This window comes from Populus alba, chromosome 19 (assembly GCF_005239225.2).
Source record: "Populus alba chromosome 19, ASM523922v2, whole genome shotgun sequence".
Classification (NCBI taxonomy): Eukaryota; Viridiplantae; Streptophyta; class Magnoliopsida; order Malpighiales; family Salicaceae; genus Populus; species Populus alba.
The window spans coordinates 8,779,730-8,802,898 of NC_133302.1; the positions used below are offsets into that span (position 1 = coordinate 8,779,730).

Here is a 23,169-nt window from a genome sequence, read left to right on the forward strand (position 1 = left end):
GAATGGGTTTAGGTTAGCATTTTCTATTGAGATTTTATGATATGAATGGGTTTAGGTTAGCATTTTTTGTTGAGATTTGATGATATGAATGCAATTCAAAAGATACACTAGCATATGAATGGGTTTAGGTTAGCATTTTCTGTTGAGATTTTATGAGGAGGTGGTGGTATTGATGGGAATTAGTTCTTGAAATTTTTGGTAGCGAAGGGATTTCCTTCCATTTAACCGGCAAGTGCATTTTGATCCTTCATCATTATCTTTTACTTACCAGCTTTGTTATTGCGTGGCTAGAATTGGCAAAGTGCATTGCAAACCCATCTTGTGCTGCTAACGTTGCTTGCCTCCATACATGTAATTAACTGGCCTGATAAGACTGAATGCTAGGTGAGTTCTGTTCTTTCTCTTGAGATGCTCGCAGATACTGTAGAAAGAATATGTATAAGCAGAATGCTCAGTAACAACATAAGCTTTTAAAGGAAACAGTGTACCATATATTTGCACTTGGCCTGCAGGGCAAAGGGAGATCAAACAAACCCCCCTCCCTGTCAGCTTAAGCTTTTGAGTAGTTGGTTGTCTAATAATCTTGTTCTGCCTTATACCTGGGGTGAGATGGATAATGGTATTCAACGAGTAACCCTCTTCAGATATTTTGCAGGTTAAATGTAGGACCTATTTGAAGAATTCAACGAGTGTGCGGTCTCATGAAAGAAGTGTGTACCTCGTAAGTTTTTAAATATTTTGCAGATCAAATGTGGGGACATATTTGAAAACAGTCTTGTTAATGAATTCAATGAGTGTGCAGTCTCATGAAAGAAGTGTGTACCTCAGAAGTCTGATGTTGGAATTCCGTCCCTGATCCTGCCATTCTTGTCAAGAACTTTAATGTTGCAGATTTTGTTGGGAAGTGGTTCATCACTAGTGGCCTAAATCCTACTTTTGATACCTTTGACTGCCAATTGCATAAGTTCCATACAGAGAATCCACCAAGCTTGTCGGGAACTTGTCCTGGAGGATGATACGAACTCCAGATACTGGCTTTTTCACCCGATTGCCTAAATCCTACTTTTGATACCTTCGACTGCCATTTTGCATAAGTTCCATACAGAATCCAACAAGCTTGTCGGGAACTTGTCCTGGAGGATACGAACTCCAGATACTGGCTTTTTCACCCGATCAACTGTACAGAGGTTTGTGCAAGATCCAGTGTATCCTGCAATGCTCTACAATCATGACAATGAGTTCCTTCACTATTAAGATGACTGGTAATCTCCTTCTCCCCATTCTCCTTTCTTTTTCTTTTTCTTTTTGTCAATTTCATTATGGATTCAAGTCAGACAATTTCAAGTACTTCCTGCAAAAATATAATGCTGAGTCATCATTAAGCATCAGAATCTAGATAGATTAATGGCTATCATAATTATGTCTCAACATATATTCTGTCAATCGAAGATAGAAAATAAACAAGATGATTACATATTTGTTACTACCGAGGCAGAAATGATGCATTGTGTACACAATAAGTGCAGTTCTGCCAGAAAGCATTGTGCTTGAACTTGAGATGGCAGCCAAAAGCATAGGAAGAGACTTCAACAAATTCATCAGCACAGATAATAAAGGAAGTTGAAGAAATAGAAGAGGAAAGCACAGATGAGATAATAAAGGAAGTTGAAGAAACTGAGAGGAGGAAAATTAGTAACTAACTAAAAAACAGAGAGGAGGAAGAAAACGAAAACATTACATGGTTAGAGTCCACACGATGATGTCTGTCTTTTCCACCTTCACTGCCTTCACAGACCTCCTCGCGCTCTTTTTTCACCTATTTTGGCACTTGCATCCACTTTTTCCCTTGCTGCCATGAAAAGCTCCACCTCCTCTTCAAGGTTAGCCCCCCTCCCCATTTCTCACCGTGTTTAAGTTTTGTACCCTTAAGAACCCAATGTCATTGTTGATGCAGCTTGTTTTCAGCTACTAACTTAGATGATGCTTGTATTCTTCTTTCAATGTATGTAAATGCTTCTTTGATTCTTTTTCTTTTTTCTTCTTTGCACACGTTTAGCAATCAATCTTTTCTTATTTTAGCAGAAGGTGGACAATGCATGTAAATGCCAATGCTGTGTTTGACTTAGACCGAGACCGTACCATAGAAATTTTGGATCTATTGATGAGTTGAATGGCTCTTTGATAACATGTAAAATTTGAATTGAAGGAACAAATTAGTGCCTTCAGCAATTGTAACTCCAAGTCGACTGGTTGGTTTGAAACAGAAGAATGAATAATTGAATGAACAAATTTATTAATTTAAAATGTTTACCTGAAGCTATTTTTGGTGCTACTTTGGATTGCCCATACCGATATTTTATTATTCAAATCAGAGCCTCTATGTTAAGCAACAGAATTAGTGGTGAATAACCTTTTTTTAGCTGTTTGGATTGTAGAGTAGGTCAAACATCATAATCCTTTAATGTTAGAGAACAGTGAATGATATAATTCTAATATAAGTTAAATTTCTAACATTTCAGTATGAAAATATCCTTAAAATCATGGTTTAACATTTTATGGAGGATATATTTCAGTAATCTATCTAAATGTGGTTTACAGTGGCATACTGTTATGCAATTCAAAAGATACACTAGCATATGAATGGGTTTAGGTTAGCATTTTCTGTTGAGATTTGATGATATGAATGGGGATACAATAGTATATGAATGGGTTTAGGTTAGCATTTTCTGTTGAGATTTGATGATATGAATGAGTTTAGGTTAGCATTTTTTGTTGAGATTTGATAATATGAATGGGGATACAATAGCATATGAATGGGTTTAGGTTAGCATTTTCTGTTCAAATTTGATGATATGAATGAGTTTAGGTTAGCATTTTCTGTTGAGATTTGATGATATGAATGAGTTTAGGTTAGCATTTTCTGTTGAGATTTGATGATATGAATGGGTTTAGGTTAGTATTTTTTGTTGAGATTTGATGATATGAATGCAATTCAAAAGATATATTAGCATATGAATGGGTTTAAATTAGCATTTTCTGTTGAGATTTGATGATATGAATGGGTTTATGTTAGCATTTTCTGTTGAGATTTTATGAGGAGGTGATGGTATTGATGGGAATTAGTTGTTGAAATTTTTGGTAGCAAATGGATTTCCTTCCATTTAACCGGCAAGTGCATTTTGATCCTTCATCATTATCTTTTTCTTACCAGCTTTGTTATTGCCAGGCTAGAATTGGCAAAGTGCAGTGCAAACCCATCTTGTGCTGCTAACGTTGCTTGCCTCCATACATGCAATAAGGGGCCTGATGAGATTGAATGCCAGGTGAGTTATGTTCTTTCTCTTGAGATGCTTGCAGATACTGCAGAAAGAATATGTATAAGCAGAATGCTCACTAACAGCATAAGATATGAATGCAATTCATAAGATTTGATGATATGAATGGGTTTAGGTTAGTATTTTTTGTTGAGATTTGATGATATGAATGCAATTCAAAAGATATATTAGCATATGAATGGGTTTAAATTAGCATTTTCTGTTGAGATTTGATGATATGAATGGGTTTATGTTAGCATTTTCTGTTGAGATTTTATGAGGAGGTGATGGTATTGATGGGAATTAGTTGTTGAAATTTTTGGTAGCAAATGGATTTCCTTCCATTTAACCGGCAAGTGCATTTTGATCCTTCATCATTATCTTTTTCTTACCAGCTTTGTTATTGCCAGGCTAGAATTGGCAAAGTGCAGTGCAAACCCATCTTGTGCTGCTAACGTTGCTTGCCTCCATACATGCAATAAGGGGCCTGATGAGATTGAATGCCAGGTGAGTTATGTTCTTTCTCTTGAGATGCTTGCAGATACTGCAGAAAGAATATGTATAAGCAGAATGCTCACTAACAGCATAAGAAGCTTTTAAAGGAAACAGTGTACCGTATATTTGCACTTGGCCTGCAGGGCAAAGGGTGGCATCTCTTTTAGATCAAACAAACCCCCCTCTTTGTCAGCTTAAGCTTTTGAGTAGTTGGTTGTCCAATAATCTTGTTCTGCCTTATACCTGGTGAGATATATAACGGTATTGAACGAGTAACCCTCTTTAGATATTTTGCAGATCAAATGTGGAGATCTATTTGAAAACAGTCTTGTTATGAGTGTGCAGTCTCATGAAAAAAGTGTGTACCTTAGAAGTCTGATGTTCGGGGATTCCGTCCCTAATCCTGCCTTTCTTGTCAAGAACTTTAAAGTTGCAGATTTCATTGGGAAGTGGTTCGTCACTAGTGGCCTTTTCACCCGATCAACTGTACAGAGGTTTGTGCAAGATCCAGTGTATCCTGCAATGCTCTACAATCATGACAATGAGCTCCTTCACTATTAAGATGACCGGTAATCTCCTTCTCCCCATTCGCCTTTCTTTTTCTTTTTCTTTTTGTCAATTTCATTATGGATTCAAGTCAAACCATTTCAAGTGCTTCCTGCAAAAATATAATGCTGAGTCATCATTAAGCATCAGAAACTAGATAGATTAATGGCTATCATCATAATTATGTCTTCAGATATATTCTGTCAATCGAAGATAAAAAATAAACAAGATGATTACATATTTGTGTACTACCAAGGCAGAAATGATGCATGGGACGTTGTGTACACAAGAAGTGCAGTTCTGCCAGAAAGCATCGTGCTTGAACTTGAGATGGCAACCCGTAGAGACTTCAACAAATTCATCAGCACAGATAATAAAGGAAGTTGAAGAAATAGAAGAGGAAAGGCACAGATAATAAATGAAGTTGAAGAAAACCAAACCCCCTCCTTTTGATAATATAGGTAGACTGAGTTGAGCTTGTTCCCGAGAGACTGGCAGAAGGATTTATTAACTCCAAAAAGACTAGGAGGTTTTCTTAAGAAAACCAAGTAAAGAAGAAATGGATATGATATGTTGAGTGATCTGAAAATGGAAGAGAAGTTTAGATAGAGTTCAACTCAAAAGAAAATATTGAGTCTTCTTATTCATGCCTTTAATTATTTCACAAATGCGCAGCTAAATCTTTTTGAGTCCCCCATAAAGGGAAATCTGGATATTTTTTTTCTACTGCATTTCTTTTTTCAATTTGTTTCTATAGTTTCTAACCAAGACCCAATTGCCTCCTGAATTCCCTACATTGGATCATGATGTTGCTCCATAACGTCCCTATACATCCATATAAAGCTAAAGAAGGATGATGATGTAAACTTCCAGGATTGCAGCAAAGAACAAGCATAAAGAATAAAACAACTTTTCTAAATTTACATCACAACATTAAATCCTACCATTACTCAAACAGTAAAGCAATGACGATAGAAAACCAAACCCCCTCCCTACTTAATCTGCCCCCAAAATAAGGGATTAAAGCATATCCTCCAAAAGTAAAGCAAGAAATCCATAAGGAATAACAGGTCATTAAATCCTCCATAAGGCCCTCCAATTCAAGAGTAGCTAAAGCCAGTAACAATAGGTAACAATAGGTATAACAGGTCATTAAATCCTCCATAAGGCCCTCCAATTCAAGAGTAGCTAAAGCCAGTAACAATAGGTATAACATTCACAAGAATGATTATCAAAAGGAGAATGAGATACTGATAGACCAGCAACAATGTGATGATTGCTATAAAAATAGCAAATATCACTTTAACCAGAGAATCTGATAAGCTAAAGATCCACGCAACCATATAAAATTCCAAGAAATGAATAAACTCTTTCAATGAGAAAACAGAATAGTTGTACTTACATTTGATTTACGTGTATCCTTCATCTGTTCATAGACAATACTCTAAGCATCAGGAAGTGAAATGTGAAGTAAATCGAGAAATAAGATTTAAAAGTAGTAATGGCCCTTACTGAATGCATCTGAAGCTGGCAAACTCCTGTAGAAATCATCAATCCAAGCGCTATTCTTCAAATTTTCAGCCACAACAGAAATAAGAACTGCCACCCCACATACTATTTTTGCCTTCTTGTCATTAGTGCTGACATTTGATATTCGTAACTGATAATCCCTGAAATCGGATATTGCCTCTATGCAGCTGCTACACCCATAAATCCCAGAAAACCTGATGTGCCATTTGGTGAAGGGAAGCCATCTGATGACAAGACATGAAAGAAGAAGATTGTTGTGTGCAGGAAGGCAAGCTTAGTTGAGGAAAGAAATCCTCTCCTAATCATGACAACTTGTGACCTTATTATTACTTATGCCTCAAAAGCTAGCCAAGCCCATGAGCTAAAAAAACTACTCCATGATTTTCACTTGAGAGATCAATGCAACTGAAATTTTTTCTGTTGCCGAGACAACTTACATAGTTATAAATGTCTAGTTTCCTTGCAACCATCCCAGGCAGAGAAAAGGAAATCTGGATTTTTTTTCTTTTTTCTTTTTTATTTCTGCTGCATTTCTCTTTTCAATTTGTTTCTATAGTTTCTAACCAAGACCCAATTACCTCCTGAATTCCCTACATTGGAACATGAAGTTGCTCAAAAAACGCACCCATACAAAGGTAAAGAAGGATGATGTTCGGGGATTCCGTCCCTAATCCTGTATGTTGTTCTTGTTGATGAATTCAATGAGTGTGCAGTCTCATGAAATAAGTGTGTACCTCAGAAGCCTGATGTTCGGGGATTCCGTCCCTAATCCTGCCTTTCTTGTCAAGAACTTTAATATTGCAGATTTCGTTGGGAAGTGGTTCGTCACTAGTGGCCTTTTCACCCCATCAATTGTACAGAGGTTTGTGCAAGATCCAGTGTATCCTGCAACGCTCTACAATCATGATAATGAGTTCGTTCACTATTAAGATGACTGGGATTTCCTTCTCCCAATTCTCCTTTTTTTTTTTTGGTCAATTTCATTGTCTATTCAAGTCAAATACTTCCTGCAAAAATATAATGCTGAGTCATCATTAAGCATCAGAAACTAGATAGATTAATGGCTATTATAATTATGTCTCCAAATATATTCTGTCAATCGAAGATAGAAAATAAACAAGATGATTATATATTTGTGTACTACCGAGGTAGAAATGATGCATGGGATGGATATGGCGGCGCCGCTGTGTACACAAGAAGTGTAGTTCTGCCAGAAAGCATTCAATGAGTGTGCAGTCTCATGAAATAAGTGTGTACCTCAGAAGCCTGATGTTTCGGGGATTCCGTCCCTAATCCTGCCTTTCTTGTCAAGAACTTTAATATTGCAGATTTCGTTGGAAGTGGTTCGTCACTAGTGGCCTTTTCACCCCATCAATTGTACAGAGGTTTGTGCAGATCCAGTGTATCCTGCAACGCTCTACAATCATGATAATGAGTTCGTTCACTATTAAGATGACTGGGATTTCCTTCTCCCAATTCTCCTTTTTTTTTTTGGTCAATTTCATTGTCTATTCAAGTCAAATACTTCCTGCAAAAATATAATGCTGAGTCATCATTAAGCATCAGAAACTAGATAGATTAATGGCTATTATAATTATGTCTCCAAATATATTCTGTCAATCGAAGATAGAAAATAAACAAGATGATTATATATTTGTGTACTACCGAGGTAGAAATGATGCATGGGATGGATATGGCGGCGCCGCTGTGTACACAAGAAGTGTAGTTCTGCCAGAAAGCATTCAATGAGTGTGCAGTCTCATGAAATAAGTGTGTACCTCAGAAGCCTGATGTTCGGGGATTCCGTCCCTAATCCTGCCTTTCTTGTCAAGAACTTTAATATTGCAGATTTCGTTGGGAAGTGGTTCGTCACTAGTGGCCTTTTCACCCCATCAATTGTACAGAGGTTTGTGCAAGATCCAGTGTATCCTGCAACGCTCTACAATCATGATAATGAGTTCGTTCACTATTAAGATGACTGGGATTTCCTTCTCCCAATTCTCCTTTTTTTTTTTTTGGTCAATTTCATTGTCTATTCAAGTCAAATACTTCCTGCAAAAATATAATGCTGAGTCATCATTAAGCATCAGAAACTAGATAGATTAATGGCTATTATAATTATGTCTCCAAATATATTCTGTCAATCGAAGATAGAAAATAAACAAGATGATTATATATTTGTGTACTACCGAGGTAGAAATGATGCATGGGATGGATATGGCGGCGCCGCTGTGTACACAAGAAGTGTAGTTCTGCCAGAAAGCATTGTGCTTCAACTTGAGATGGCAGCCAAAAGCATAGGAAGAGACTTCAACAAATTCAACAGATAATAAGGAAGTTGAAGAAATAGAAGAGGAAAGCACAGATAATAAAGGAAGTTGAAGAAATAGAAGAGGAAAGGTAGACTGAGGTGAGCTTGTTCCAGAGATTGGCAGAAGGATTTATTAACTCCAAAAAGACGAGGAAGTTTTCTTAAGAAAACCAAGTAAAGAAGAAATGGATATGATATGTTGAGTGATCTGAAAATGGAAGCGAAGTTTAGATAGAGTTCAACTTAAAAGAAAATATTGAGTCTTCTTATCCATGCCTTTTATTATTTCAGAAATGCACAGCTAAATCTTTTTGAGTCTCCATAAAGGGAAATCTGGATTTTTTTTTTTCTGCTACATTTCTTATTTCAATTTGTTTATATATTTTCTAACCAAGACCCAATTGCCTCCTGAATTCCCTACACTGTATCATGATGTTGCTCCATAACGTACCTTACATTGGAACATGAAGTTGCTCCACAAACGCACCCATACAAAGGTGAAGAAGGATGATGGATCATGTTTCTCTGAAAAAACAGAACAACATACAGGTTATCTTGCCTAAAGGCAATCCAGCTGCTTTTCAAGTTCATATATTTCTTTCCCTAAAAGTCACTGCAGACACCTGTTCTAAAACAACTGTCTGTACAGAATGTAAACCTCCATAAAGAATAAAGCAATAAATAATTGAATGAACAAATTAGTGCATGACTGATAGAAATTTATCATTCTCAGATTGAAATTGAAATTCCACAAACTGAAGGATGGCGTCGACGGCAATTGTTTGTCCCAAGAACAATGTATTAGGAGCAGTTCTTGCGTTGCCAGATCAGGACTTGCAAGTGATGACAGATTTCATAGGTGACAGGGGCTTCATTTTCATGGGGTAGTTGGGTTGAAAATTTAGCCAAATAGCAGAAAATTGAGATACATTCAGTCGATAAGGTCTTCTAGACAACAATACGGGAGAGTGATAAGGTCTGGTAGTCAAATAAAGCTAACTTTATTAATTTAAAATGTTTACCTGAAGCTATTTTTGGTGCTGCTTTGGATTTCCCATTCCGGTATTTTATTATTCAAATCAGAGCCTCTATGTTAAGCAACAGAACTAGTGGTGAATAACTTTTTTTTAGCTGTTTGGTTTGTAGAGGAGGTCAAATATCATAATCATCTAATGTTAGAGAACAGCGAACGACATAATTCTAATAAAAGTTAAATTTCTAACATTTCAGTATAAAAATATCCTTAAAATCATGGTTTAACATTTTATGTAGGATATATTTCAGTAATATGTCTGAATGTGGTTTACGGTAGCGTACTATTATGCAATTCAAAAGATACACTAGTATATAAATGGGTTTAGGTTAGCATTTTCTGTTGAGATTTGATGAGGAGGTGGTGGTGTTGATGGGAATTAGTTGTTGAAATTTTTGGTAGCAAAGGGATTTCCTTCCATTTAACCGGCAAGTGCATTTTGATCCTTCATCATTGTCTTTTACTTACCAGCTTGTTATTGCCAGGCTAGAATTGGCAAAGTGCATTGCAAACCCATCTTGTGCTGCTAACGTTGCTTGCCTCCATACATGCAATTAACCGGCCTGATGAGACGGAATGCCAGGTGAGTTCTGTTCTTTCTCTTGAGATGCTCGCAGATACTGCAGAAAGAATATGTATAAGCAGAATGCTCACTAACAGCATAAGAAGCTTTTAAAGGAAACAGTGTACCTCAGAAATCTTTAGATATTTTGCAGATCAAATGTGGGGACCTATTTGAAAACAGTCTTGTTGATGAATTCAATGAGTGTGAAGTCTCATGAAAGAAGTGTGTACCTCAGAAGTCTGATGTTCGGGGATTCCGTCCCTAATCCTGCCTTTCTTGTCAAGAACTTTAATGTTGCAGATTTCGTTGGGAAGTGGTTCGTCACTGGTGGCCTTTTCACCCAATCAACTGTACAGAGGTTTGTGCAAGATCCAGTGTATCCTGCAATGCTCTACAATCATGACAATGAGTTCGTTCACTATTAAGATGACTTTGTAATCTCCTTCTCCCCATTCTCCTTTTTTTTTTGGTCAATTTCATTGTCTATTCAAGTCAAACCATTTCAAGTACTTCCTGCAAAAATATAATGCTGAGTCATCTCCTTCTCACCATTCTCCTCTTTTTTTTTGGTCAACTTCATTGTCTATTCAAGTCAAACCATTTCAAGTACTTCCTGCAAAAATATAATGCTGAGTCATCTCCTTCTCCCCATTCCCCTTTTTTTTTTTGGTCAATTTCATTGTCTATTCAAGTCAAACCATTTCAAGTACTTCCTGCAAAAATATAATGCTGAGTCATCATTAAGCATCAGAAACTAGATAGATTAATGGCTATTATAATTATGTCTCCAGATATATTCTGTCAATCGAAGATAGAAAATAAACTAGATAATTACATATTTGTGTACTACCGAGGCAGATATGATGCATGGGACGTTGTGTACACAAGAAGTGCAGTTCTGCCAGAAAGCATCGTGCTTGAACTTGAGATGGCAGCCCGTAGAGACTTCAACAAATTCATCAGCACAGATAATAAAGGAAGTTGAAGAAATAGAAGAGGAAAGCACAGATGAGATAATAAAGGAAGTTGAAGAAACTGAGAGGAAGAAAACCAAACCCCCTCCTTTTCATAGTATACGTAGACTGGGTTGAGCTTGTTCCGGAGATTGGCAGAAGGATTTATTAACTCCAAAAAGACGAGGAGGTTTTCTTAAGAAAACCAAGTAAAGAAGAAATGGATATGATATGTTGAGTGATCTGAAAATGGAAGCGAAGTTCAGATAGAGTTCAACTTAAAAGAAAATATTGAGTCTTCTTATGCATGCCTTTTATTATTTCACAAATGCACAGCTAAATCCTGCTGCTTTTCAAGTTCATATTTTTCTTTCCCTAAAAGTCATTGCAGACACCTGTTCTCAACTGTCTGTACAGAATGTAAACCTCCAGTATTGAAGCAAAGAACGAGTATAAAGAATAAAGCAATTTTTCTAAATTTACATCACAACATTAAATCCCATCATTACTCAAAAGAGAAAAGCAATGACGAGAGAAAACCAAACCCCCTCCCCACTTAATCTGGCCCCAAAATAAGGGATTCAAGCATATCCTCCAAAAGTAAAGCAAGAAAGCCATAAGGAATAACAATAGGTATAACAATCACAAGAATGATTACCAAAGGAGAATGATACCGATACACATCCATTTACTGCTGCTCTTCTGGTGATCTTTAGGACTCTTGAGCTCTTTGGTACCATCCTTCACATAGTGACTAGCTTTCAAACACATGGTGCTCAATATCATCCATCTGCTCGCCTTGTGCCTCCACCATCACTGCCATGTCCAAAAACACCTGGTGCAGCTCCAACAAGCTCTTCTCAATCTCTTTGGCAGCATCATGCCTGTCCTGTATCTCCACCACAGTCTCCAACACCTTCCCTTTCCCATGCTCCTGGATTGCACGTTTAAGATTGAGTTACAGGTTTAAGACGCTTCTTCTTGCCCTTGCTCACGTATTTTATCAGAAGAAAGACCAGCAACAATGTGATGATTGCTATAAAAATAGCAAATACCACTTTCATCAGATAATCTGATAAGCTAAAGATCTTTATGAGTGTTTATCCTTCACAAGATGATCCACGCGACCATATAAAATTCCAAGAAATGAATAAACTCTTTCAATGAGAAAACAGAATAGTTGTATTTACATTTGACTTGCATGTATCCTTCATCTCTTCATAGACAATACTCTAAGCATCAGGAAGTTAAATGGGAAGTAAATCGAGAAATAAGATTTAAAAGAAGTAGTAATGGCCCTTACTGAATGCATCTGAAGCTGGCAAACACCTATAGAAATCATCAATCCAAGCGCTATTCTTCAAATTTTCAGCCACAACAGAAATAAGAACTGCCACCCCACATACTATTTTTGCCTTCTTGTCATTAGCGCTGACATTTGATATTCGTAACTGATAATCCCTCAAATCGGATATATTGCCTCTATGCAGCTGCTACACCCTCAATCTATAAAATGGTGAAGGTATCTCAATCCAATAGCACAGTCTCTTAGGATCGTAACTCTTCTTTCCCATGTCAGTGCAGTATCTTTACCTGGATAAAATAGATTGAGGCATATGATCAGAAACACCCTAGCGACAACACAAAGCAGGCATCATCTGGAAGCACCCATTAACTCAAGATGTTAAACAAAAAACACTGAAACGTTAATTAGAGATTCATAGGAAGTTACTTAGGAGATGTTGAGACAAATTCCCAGCTGCACAATATTCATATACAAGATACCGGTCGTCTCCTTCGATGCAGTAACCAAAGAGACAAACAAGATTTGGATGCCTAACCCTGGAAAGAATCACATGAGTTGCTTTTATGAATGTGCTTAATGGCTACTGCTTGGCCACTTGGTAGAACACCTTTGTAAACTTCCCCAGCGCTTCCTCTCCCTAGGCTCTTCCTCACCTTGCTGTGGTTAATGGCATTCTCAATCTCAGCCTTGGAGAATCTATATAAGCCAGACCATGTGGTGATCTCTTTAGATTGAGTTACAGGCTTAGGACGCTTCTTCTTGCCCTTGCTCACGTATTTTATCAAAAGAAAGACCAGCAATAATGTGATGATTGCTATAAAAAAAGCAAATATCACTTTCACCAGAGAATCTGATAAGCTAAATATCTTTATGAGTGTTTATCCTTCACACGATGATCCACGCGACCAAATAAAATTCCAAGAAATTATTCAATGAGAAAACAGAATAGTTGTACTTACATTTGATTTGCTTGTATCCTTCATCTGTTCATAGACTCTAAGCATCAGGAAGTGAAATGGGAAGTAAATCGAGAAATAAGATATAAAAGAAGCAGCAATGGCCCTTACTAAATGCATCTGAAGCTGGCAAACACCTGTAGAAATCATCAATCCAAGCACTATTCTTCAAATTTTCAGCCACAACAGAAATAAGAACTGCCACCCCACATAATATTTTTGTCTTCTTGTCATTAGCGTTGACATTTGATATTCTTAACTGATAATCCCTGAAATCGGGTATTGCCTCTATGCAGCTGCTACACCCATAATCGTATGAAGAGCTAAAATTCATGCACGAAGCTAATGCTTTTTTGTAATACCACTGTTCCGTTATCGATGACAAAGAAAATCTCGAGCAAGCACTTCTCTCATTGTAGAGGTCATCAAAACCACAAGAAGTCGGTGATACAGAGTTTTGTCCAGGAAAGCCATGGATACATTCCATCCATTGATCTTTTGGAATCAAGATGTCAACATTTGGGTTCGATATTGCACGCGACGCTAAGAGTTTGGTCAGATCGCTGAGGAGATTACGACAGCATAATGTTGTGCTGAAGCTGTCCAGTCCTTGATTTTCTCCTGGTGGCCTATGCATTCACCGGTTGGTTCGTAAGGGAATTCCTTGAAGTCCAAGACGCAGTTACCTGCAATTAAAGTTCGTTGTTAGAGCCAAGGGCATATACATAGAAACTTCTTCCATTTTTTGTTATTTAATTATTCAAAGCATATGAATACTAGAAAAGAAAAGGAAAAGGATGGAGGAGATCAAGGAAAACCTGATGTGCCATTCGGTGAAGGGAAGCCATCTAATGACAAGACATGAAAGAAGAAGATTGTTGTGTGCAGGAAGGCAAGCTTAGTTGAGGAAAGAAATCCTCTCCTAATCATGACAACTTGTGACCTTATTATTACTTATGCCTCCAAAAGCTAGCCCAAATGCCCGTGAGCTAAAAAAACTACTCCATGATTTTCACTTGAGAGATCAATGCAACTGAAATTTTTTCTGTTGCAGAGACAACTTACATAGTTATAAATGTCTAGTTTCCTTGCAACCATCCCAGGCAGAAAGGAAATCTGGATTTTTTTCTTTTTCTTTTTTTTTTCTGCTGCATTTATTTTTTCAATTTGTTTCTATGGTTTCTAACCAAGACCCAATTGCGTCCTGAATTCCCTACATGGGATCATGATGTTGCTCCATAACGTACCTTACATTGGATCATGAAGTTGCTCCAAAAACACACCCATAACAAAGGTAAAGAAGGATGATGGATCATGTTTCTCTGAAAAACCAGAACAACATACAGGTTATCTTGCCTAAAGGCAATCCTGCTGCTTTTCAAGTTCATAATTTCTTTCCCTAAAAGTCATTGCAGACACCTGTTCTAAAACAACTGTCTGCACAGAATGTAAACCTCCAGTATTGAAGCAAAGAAATTATTATTGAGATTTGATAAGGAGGTGGTGGTAATGATGGGAATTAGTTGTTGAAATTTTTGGTAGCAAAGGGATTTCCTTCCATTTAACCAGCAAGTGCATTTTGATCCTTCATCATTACCTTTTACTTACCAGCTTGTTATTGTCAGGCTAGATTGGCAAAGTGCATTGCAAACCCATACTGTGCAGCTAATGTTGCTTGCATCCATACTGCAAATGAATGCCAGGTAAGTTCTGTTCTTTCTCTTGAGATGCTCACAGATACTGCAGAAAGAATATGTATAAGCAGAATGATCACTAACAGCATAAGCTTTTAAAGGAAACAGTGTAACATCTCTTTTAGAACAAACAAACCCCTCTCTGTCAGCTTAAGCTTTTGAGTATTTGATTGTCCAATAATCTTGTTCTAACCTTATACCCTAGTGAGATTAGATAATGTTATTTCAACGAGTAACCCTCTTTAGATATTTTGCAGATCAAGCTTTTGAGTAGTTAATGAATTCAATGAGTTTTCATCTCATGAAAGAAGTGTGTACCTTAGAAGTCTGATGTTGGAATTCCGTCCCTGATCCTGCCATTCTTGTCAAGAACTTTAATGTTGTAGATTTCGTTGGGAAGTGGTTCATCACTAGTGGCCTAAATCCTACTTTTAATACTTTTGACTGCCAATTGCATAAATTCCATACAGAATCCAAAAAGCTTGTCGGGAACTTGTCCTGGAGGATACGAACTCCAGATACTGGCTTTTTCACCCGATCAACTGTACAGAGGTTTTGCAAGATCCAGTCTATCCTGCAATGCTCTACAATCATGACAATGAGTTCCTTCACAATCAAGATGACTGGTAATTTCCCCTTCACTATCAAGTTTCTGCCAGAAAGCAGCGGGCTTGAACTTGAGATGGCAGCCAAAAGCATAGGAAGAGACTTCAACAAATTCAGCAGCACAGATAATAAAAGAAGTTGAAAAAATATTGAGTCTTCTTATTCATGCACAGCTAAATCTTTTCGAGTCTCCAGAAAAGGAAATCTGGATTTTTTTTTTCTTTTTTATTTCTGCTGCATTTTTTTTTTTTCAATTTGTTTCTATAGTTTCTAACCAAGACCCAATTGCCTCCTGAATTGCCTACATTGGAGCATGATGTTGCTCCATAACGTACCTATACATCCATACAAAGGTATAGAAGGATGATGGATCATGTTTCTCTGAAAAACCAGAACAACATGCAGGCTATCTTGCTTAAAGGTAATCCTGTTGGCTTTTTCAAGTTCATATTTTTCTTTCCCTAAAGACACCTCTTCTAAAATTGTCTGTCCAGAATGTAAACTCTTCCAGGATTGGAGCAAAGAACGAGCATAAATAATAAAGCAATTTTTCTAAATTTACATCACAACATTAAATCCTACCATTTACTCAAAGAGAAAAGCAATGACGAGAGAAAACCAAACCCCCTCCCCACTTAATCTGGCCCAAAAAATAAGGGATTAAAGCATAATCCTCCAAAAGTAAAGCAAGAAAAGCTAGAAGGAATAACAGGTCATTAAATCCTCCATAAGGCCCTCCAATTCAAGAGTCTGAGCTAGGAAGCTAGTGACAATAGTATAAACAATCACAAGAATGATTATCAAACTAGGAGAATCGATACCGATTTACACATCCATTTCCTGCTGCTCTTCTGGTGATCTTTAGCATCCTTTTGAGCTCTTTGGTACCATCCTTCACATAGTGACTAGCTTTCAAACATGGTGCTCAATATCATCCATACTGCTCCCCTTGTGCCTCCACCCATCAATGCCATGGATTTTTTTTTTTCTTTTTTTATTTCCGCTGCATTTTTTTTTTCAATTTGTTTTCTATAGTTTCTAACCAAGACCCAATTGCCTCCAGAATTGCCTACATTGGAGCATGTTGTTGCTCCATAACGTAGCTATACATCCATACAAAGGTATAGAAGGATGATGGATCATGTTTCTCTGAAAAACCAGAACAGCATACAGGTTATCTTGCCTAAAGGCAATCATGCTGCTTTTCAAGTTCATATATTTCTTTCTCTAAAAGTCATTGCAGACACCTGTTCTAAAACAACTGTCTGTACAGAATGTAAACCTCCAGTATTGAAGCAAAGAACGAGCATAAAGAATAAAGCAATTTTTCTAAATTTACATCACAACATTAAATCCCCTCCCCACTTAATCTGGCCCCAAAATAAGGATTCAAGCGTATCCTCCAAAAGTAAAGCAGAAAGCAGAAGGAATAACAGGTCATTAAATCCTCCATAAGGCCCTCCAATTCAAGAGTAGCTAAAGCTAGTAACAATAGGTATAACAATCACAAGAATGATTATCAAAAGGAGAATGATACCGATACACATCCATTTCCTGCTGCTCTTCTGGTGATCTTTAGCACTCTTGAGCTCTTTGGTACCATCCTTCACATAGTGACTAGCTTTCAACACATGGTGCTCAATATCATCCATCTGCTCCCCTTGTGCCTCCACCATCAATGCCATGGATTTTTTTTTTCTTTTTTATTTCCGCTGCATTTTTTTTTCAATTTGTTTCTATAGTTTCTAACCAAGACCCAATTGCCTCCAGAATTGCCTACATTGGAGCATGATGTTGCTCCATAACGTAGCTATACATCCATACAAAGGTATAGAAGGATGATGGATCATGTTTCTCTAAAAAACCAGAACAGCATACAGGTTATCTTGCCTAAAGGCAATCATGCTGCTTTTCAAGTTCATATATTTCTTTCTCTAAATGTCATTGCAGACACCTGTTCTAAAACAACTGTCTGTACAGAATGTAAACCTCCAGTATTGAAGCAAAGAACGAGCATAAAGAATAAAGCAATTTTTCTAAATTTACATCACAACATTAAATCCCCTCCCCACTTAATCTGGCCCCAAAATAAGGGATTCAAGCATATCCTCCAAAAGTAAAGCAAGAAAGCTAGAAGGAATAATAGGTCATTAAATCCTCCATAAGGCCCTCCAATTCAAGAGTAGCTAAAGCTAGTAACAATAGGTATAACAATCACAAGAATGATTATCAAAAGGAGAATGATACCGATACACATCCATTTCCTGCTGCTCTTCTGGTGATCTTTAGCACCCTTGAGCTCTTTGGTACCATCCTTCACGTAGTGACTAGCTTTCAACACATGGTGCTCAATATCATCCATCTGCTCGCCTTGTGCCTCCACCATCACTGCCATGTCCAAAAACACCTGGTGCAGCTCCAACAAGCTCTTCTCAATCTCTTTGGCGGCATCATGCCTGTCCTGTATCTCCACCACAGTCTCCAACACCTTCCCTTTCCCATGCTCCTGGATTGCACGTTTCAAGAACTGCCTCACCCCATTACCATCAGAGATGATCTTTATCAATGACTTCCTCATCTGGGTACTCTCCGGTAACAGTGAAATACCTCCTACCAACAGTATCTTTATACTCAATCATCATCTTTTGCCTTAAAGCTTGAAAATCCATCATCTGCTCCTTCAATTTCTTGCGCAAGCAATTAGTAACAGCAACCCTTGTTCTATAAATCGGAGTTCCTTCCTTGTACCCTGAAAGACGCCTATTAGCAGCATTGGCACGATCCATTTCTTCAAGCTGGGTTTTAATACTTCTGGCCTTTTTCAGGCCTTTAACAATATCTGCATTGATTTTGTTTCGTATCGATTTTAAGGCCTCATGTTTGTGTAAGGACTTGCTTTCTTCATTTGCTTCTTGCAACTGGTCAAGAATCTCACGGATCGATCGCATTTCTTTCTTTACATCCTCAGCTTCTTCAAGGAACAGACCAAGGTTGCTGTCCATGGTGTTTGATGCATTTGCCATTTCTAAATCATGGTCAGGGCCTGCTTCAAGATCTTTCATGGCCTCTTTCTTTAGGTCCACATAGCTCATGAACGATTTGGTCATTAGGTCATTCATCTTTACAAATCTTCAGAATTGACACACCTGAATAGAAACCCACATGACATTAAATATTAGAATCAGAGAGTCAAAAACTTCCTACAGTTTCAACGAGAAAGATGAACCTAGTTGATTGAACTATGCAAAATATATATAAAATAAAAAAATAAAAATCAACAGATAAAGACATGAGCATTATGTAATATTTGGTTTGGTTGAATCTACTAAGCTCAAGTCTACATACCAAAATAAACTATACTAGTACTAAAGAGAAAAAAAATAAAGATCTAATCGACTAGTAAATGAGAAAAACTTACCTTTCTCAAATGGGGAAAAAACAGCAACAATTGAATAGTCTACAGCAAAGAAAGAGAGCAAAGGAGAGATTTTCAAAATGGAAGGAGGGAATTGGGAAGAGATCAAGATGGTAAGTGGGATTTTAATGAGAGATTCAAAAACAACAAGATGATCTTATGGTTTTTTATTGGAAACACAAGCTCAGTTTCTGTCATAAGAGCAGAAAAACACCCCAATATAGGCAATGGAAGGAAATAAAACTAGCCGTTAAGCAAGCCTCCTTTCCAACGGCTATATGCTCCTTCAATGTTTTCCTTATTCAATTCTTTAAATATGTGGGGCCAACTCTTCCACCACGTGGGTCCATATTTTCGATATTTCCCCCATGGAGAGATGATTTAGTTTTGACCCTTTCTTCTTATGAAATTACATTTTCAATCTTCTGCGCTAACAAATTGCACTTACATCCTCGAAGCTTAGTCCATTTACAAATTCAATGAGTTGGATTCAAATTGAACCATTTAATAAATTTGGATTAATGGATCATATTAGATTTTATGAATTTAAATTGATTTTTTCAATTGTCAATCAAGACCTAAAACTTAATAAAAAAAAATATGGATCCTAAAAAATTTCAATTGAATTCAAGCATCTATCAATAATTTTTAAAAAGGTTATTATTATGATTTGATATTGTAAAATAAGTTTAAACTATGGTATCGATTAAAAAAATATATTATGATAATATTTTATAAAAATTATAAAATTATATTATCCTAAAAACAAGTGTATTAAAAGTAAACATTAATACACAAGAAGTAAAACAAAGAAATAAAAAAGTATACTATAAGGTGGAAGAGAATAAACTATATTGCTATGAAAGAAAATCCCAGTGTTTTCATTTACATAAAGGACAAGCTTACAATGGACAGAATCTTGATTAGTGACAACAACTCAGTAGTTGATTTTTATTTTCATATGTTATAGGTTTTAATTGATTTGAAGCTTTAAAACAAGAAAAAAAAAAACTTAGGATTAACAAAATCTTTAGACTTGTGGAAAAATTATTGTATTTTTTTTTATTATTATTATTCTCACAAATCATTGTGAATTGGAACAATAATATTTTTTTAAAAAATCATTTTAGTCCTCAAATGTTTTTTTTTGCACCAATGAGCTCTTTTGAACCTAAATTAACACCAAATTACATTATTAAAAAAAAAATTTTGAGAGAAAGAGTTGGGTTGAAAATCAATGAACCAAGTGAAAATGAAAAGTAAACCAGGTGGTGGCTTTAAATTTCATACCAAAACTTTATTTTGATCTCCCATTTTTTTTATTTATAGGTTATTAGTCGCTTTAGTTGTCAAAAAATCAATTTTGATACCAAAACTCATTTTCCTTATTGTTCAATCATTTTTTTTTTGTAAGAGGAGAGAGAGAAGAAGCTGGATTTTGATATAGAAAGAAAAAGTTGTCGTTGACGATGATCCTAGACACAAAAAAAGAAAGTTAAAAATCGGTGTCAATTGGTTCCATTTCATAAGGGCAATTTCACCTAAGTGTTTTTTTTTCTTCTCCTTGCTTGAGGAGGCAAATCTCAATCGCATAAATGTTTTTAGGTTCGGATTGATTTCATTTTTTACATTGTTTTTTGAGTTTTATAAAGCCATGGATTTATTTGGAAGGGTTTTAGGGTGTTTTTTATGCGTGTTTGGTCAAAAGAAATTGAAAAATAGGTTTTAAGCTAAAAACCCAAAGCCTTGTTTTTTCGGTGACTAGAAGTCGCCAAATGTTGTAGGATGCTGATGACACATTGTTTGCTGTCTTTCTTTGTAAAAAATAGGACATACAACATGTCATCCGATCCTTTAAAAGATCTTGTTTTAAAAAATAAAGACAAGCCCAAGCACACATGCTACGTTGGAAGGTCCACAAGCCTAGGCTTTTTTTTTATGCCTAGGTATGTTGGCCACTAGGGCCACGCTGAGCTCCTTTTAGTTTATATATATATATATATATATATATATATATATATATATATATATATATATATATTATATATTATTTGGGTTAAAAAAAATTGATAATTTCATACTTTGTTATCAATTATTTATTTTTTTTATTGAGCTGAAAATGCAATATCACCCATGAATTTGAGATTAAATTTTTCTTTACCGATTTTATATTTAAACATTAAGTTAATTTGAGATTAAATTTTTCAATTTTTTTTTTAAGATTATCCTCATGAATTTCACGGGTCAACCCATGACCTAGGTAGATCAATTTTTTTCTATCTTAATATCAGATAAAAATATTATTCAATTCATGGTTAAAATCTATTTATTTTTTGAGAGGACATATCATCAATACTTGGATATTTTTTATGCTTTAATTTTTTTTTTATTTTTTTTCTCCAACCCGTGGCATAGCGTGGGCCAATGGACTTATTGTTATCTAAGTTGAGATAAAAAATAATAGAGAAGTAAAAAAATGTTATTTAGAATTTAAAACAAACTAGTTTGTGTGCTCATGCTATCTTGTGGGGATACAAAAAAATATAGGTCTCGATAATTTGTTTTGTGATTGTCAATAAATATAGTATTTTTGAATTTTTTTTCATAAAGATAGATTTTTCTATCAAATTATCTTTCGTTTATCTTAGCCAATATTTTAACTAGAAGCATTGTTTCTATTTGAAAAAAAATGATTGTTAAAGCTAGTTTAAGAAAAATATCAACATAGTATCTTTATATTTTATGTGACTGAAAACTTAAGAAATAAAAAATATGGTAAAATCAACAATTAAAAGTGCAAGAAACTTGATACCACTTAGTTTTGCTAAGATTAGCCATTTACTTATTAACTACACTCATAACTTGTGAAATGTCTAGCGTACACTTATGATGACATACATTATACTTCTCATTACACTAGCATAAGAAATATGGAATATGTGCTCCATCTCCTTCTTAGTTTTAAGTGATAATGCAGCTGAGAGTTTGAAATGAGTTTTTAATTAAGTACTTACAAGTTTTGATGTTTGCATACCAAAATAATAAAGTACCTTTTCAATGTATTTTTTATGTGACAATTACAATCTACTCACTTTACGGTACCTATGAATTTCAATACCAATAACCTATTTTGCCACCTCAAATATCTCAAATTCATTTATATTAATGCACCACAATTTATATACTTTTACCCCATCTACATACCATAGAAATAAGTACTTCATTGCCTTCAACTTAAGCTTACCATCATTCACATGAGCATAAGTAAGATAACCAAATACTCTTATATTTGTATAACTAGTAGGAGATTTGGACCTTATCTCTTCTAGAGTTTTATAATCAATAGTTGTTGATAAAGATCTATTTATCAAATAATAAACTATATTAACAACTTTTGCCCAAAACCCTTTGGATAACCCAACATTAGAGAGCATATACCAAGCTCTAAAAAAAGTTATGTTTATATTTTCTACAAGTTCATTTTATCGTGATATTTTTTTACTGTACAATACCTCATAATTCTTTTATTTTGCAAAACTCATTGAATGGATCTCCATGAAATTCCAAGCCATTGTCAGTTTGTAAGTGCTTTAATCTTCGTACTAGTTTGCTTTTTAATCAAAGCCTTATATTTTTTTTAAATCGATTAAAGACTTCATCCTTGTATTTTAAAATAATGATCCATATCTTCCAAGAGAAATAATTAATAAAAGCTAGCATATATCTTCCACCACTAAGAGACAAAACACGAGATGGATCCTAAAGATCAAAATGATTATAATCTAAAGTGTCTTTAGTTTGATAAATACTCATGTTAACTTGGCCATAAATTGTTTTTCGAACGCACAACGCTCACAGAAATCCATGAATCCAACTTTATGGCCATCAAATCAACCTTATTTGCTTAATAAAGTCATCTCTTTCTCTCTAAATATACCCAAGTCGCATATACCATAACATCATGATCTAAATTTAAAGATGAAATAATAAAATTTCTCATGATTGTGCTGCCTTGAAGAAAATGAAGACCATTTCATTTTATGACTTTCATCATAATAAGAACACCCTTCAAAAATCCTTATAACTCCACCTTTAGTTTTATATGAACAGTTGTTGAAGTCCAATGTACCCAAAGAAACTAATTCTTTTTTATCTCTGGAATATGTTTGATTTGTCAAAGTTCTTATGATACCATCATTCATCTTAACTTAGATTGAGCATATCCAAACCACCTTATAAGAGATGTCATTTTCTAGAAGAACTTTATCACCGTCAAATGATTTATAATTGGTAAACCAATCCCTATTAAAAGATATATAATTGGAACAACCTAAGTTAAGAATCCATTCACCTTTTGAGTTGCTAAAAGAATATAAGTGAATAATACCATCATTAATGTCATCTCTCGAGTTTAGGGCTACCTCCATATATTTTCCATGGTAAGA

General features: G+C 35.6%; 1 long non-coding RNA gene and 2 pseudogenes across 2 annotated transcripts; all 3 read right to left on the minus strand.

Annotated features, from left to right (window-relative positions):
• Positions 1 to 429: 429 nt before the first annotated feature.
• Positions 430 to 9,141, minus strand: LOC118046722 (uncharacterized). Of its 2 annotated transcripts, none has more exons than XR_004687227.2 (9): positions 7,664 to 9,141; positions 5,868 to 6,892; positions 5,758 to 5,781; positions 4,608 to 4,937; positions 4,176 to 4,467; positions 3,707 to 4,052; positions 1,739 to 3,360; positions 824 to 1,351; positions 430 to 599 (listed from the first exon to the last, which is right to left on the minus strand). It is a non-coding gene; the product is annotated as an uncharacterized lncRNA (long non-coding RNA). The 2 variants fall into 2 exon arrangements; XR_004687228.2 differs by having other exon boundaries at positions 4,593 to 4,937.
• An 876-nt stretch (positions 9,142 to 10,017) lies between these two features.
• LOC118046776 (uncharacterized) lies at positions 10,018 to 13,939 on the minus strand (annotated as a pseudogene).
• Positions 13,940 to 17,160: 3,221 nt separating this feature from the next.
• On the minus strand, positions 17,161 to 18,939 carry LOC118046767 (syntaxin-related protein KNOLLE-like; annotated as a pseudogene).
• Positions 18,940 to 23,169: the final 4,230 nt, after the last annotated feature.